The sequence below is a fragment of the Chrysochloris asiatica genome, unplaced genomic scaffold (assembly GCF_000296735.1).
Source record: "Chrysochloris asiatica unplaced genomic scaffold, ChrAsi1.0 scaffold00412, whole genome shotgun sequence".
Lineage (NCBI taxonomy): Eukaryota > Metazoa > Chordata > Mammalia > Afrosoricida > Chrysochloridae > Chrysochloris > Chrysochloris asiatica.
The window spans coordinates 287,211-288,644 of NW_006408930.1; positions in this window are offsets into that span (position 1 = coordinate 287,211).

The following is a 1,434-nucleotide window of genomic DNA, read 5'->3' on the forward strand; positions in this document are numbered from 1 at the left end:
ACATACAAAGGCAAGCAAGTCAGATTAAGCTCGGATCTCTCAGCAGAAACCATGCAAGCAAGAAGGCAATGGGGAGGCATATATAAAACCCTGAAAGAAAAAAATTGCCAACAAAATTCCAAAATTCCAACACATCAGTTTTAAAAAAAGCAAAAAAACTATTCCAGAAGGAGGAGATGATGAAAGAATGGCTTCCTTGTCCCTCACATCTACTTGCAACAGCTCCTACCATACCCACAATAAAGAGAAAGGAATAGAATTATACCCTTTAAAAGTACCAGCCTTAAACTCTAAATTTCAAAAATTTTGGGCCATGTTGGGTTGGAGGTTCAAAACCATCAGGTGCTCCTTGGAAACCCTATACAGGGTCACTATGAGTCAAAACAGTCTAGATGGCACTTAGCAACAAGAAGTTGTTGGACTAGAAGTAAGTGGACTAGAGAGTGACCCTGAGGCTACAGGGCTGTACTGAGATACTGACCAGGTCCTGGACCTGTGCTACTGGGAGTTTGCCAAGAACTGGATGCCCAATGCAGGCATGTGGGGCACCATAGGTGCTGTGGAGCTGGTGTAGACTACCAACTGGTGGCTGATACTGGACTAGGTACCCTACAACAGCAGCAAATTTAAGGACAATTGATGAGGCTTCCTGTGGTGTCTAGTGGTGCCAGCTCCTCCCATCCCAGGGCCTGCCCATCTGGATAAACTAAAGCCCTGAATTATATTCAAGGAAACATACAACACAACTTAAGACTTTTTATGTTTCTGAGAATGGTTTTGATGTACTAATGTACTCGGCATTAAACCACACTCAGACCAAAAAAAAAAGAAAGTTAAGCCCATGCTTTTTTTAAAAAAACTTTTTATTGCAAATGGAATAAAGGTTTACAAAGCAGATCATCAGTTTTACATTCAACAAATCATATACTTTGCTTCATTACGTGGCTGCAATCCCCTCTGTGTACCAACAGTTAATAGCATTTACCTCTATTCATTTTTACTATTGCATTCCTCCTTGTGTCTCCAGCTACCTCCCTCTTTCCTCTGCTAATCTCCCTCTTGTGCATTGCCTGCCCTGTCACTCATGCTAACATGAGTCTACGCCTTAACCCATGAATAATTTTCCCTCTCCCTCCACTTGACCCCATAACCATCATAGGTGATTTCTTTCATCAGAAATAACTTTTTAAATTTTTACAACATTGGTCTAATACAAAGTTTGTCTGTTTGTTGTTAACTAATTACACTCAGAATAATGTCCTCCAGGCTCAACCACGTTGTGAGATGTTTCACAGATTCATCATTATTCTTCAATATTTTGTAGTATTCTATTATATATATGTATCCATGTTTGTTTAACCATTCTTCTGTTGATAGGTATTTAGGCTGTTGTCATTTTTCTGTGTAGGTTTTTGTGTGTGTGATGTTGCTGGA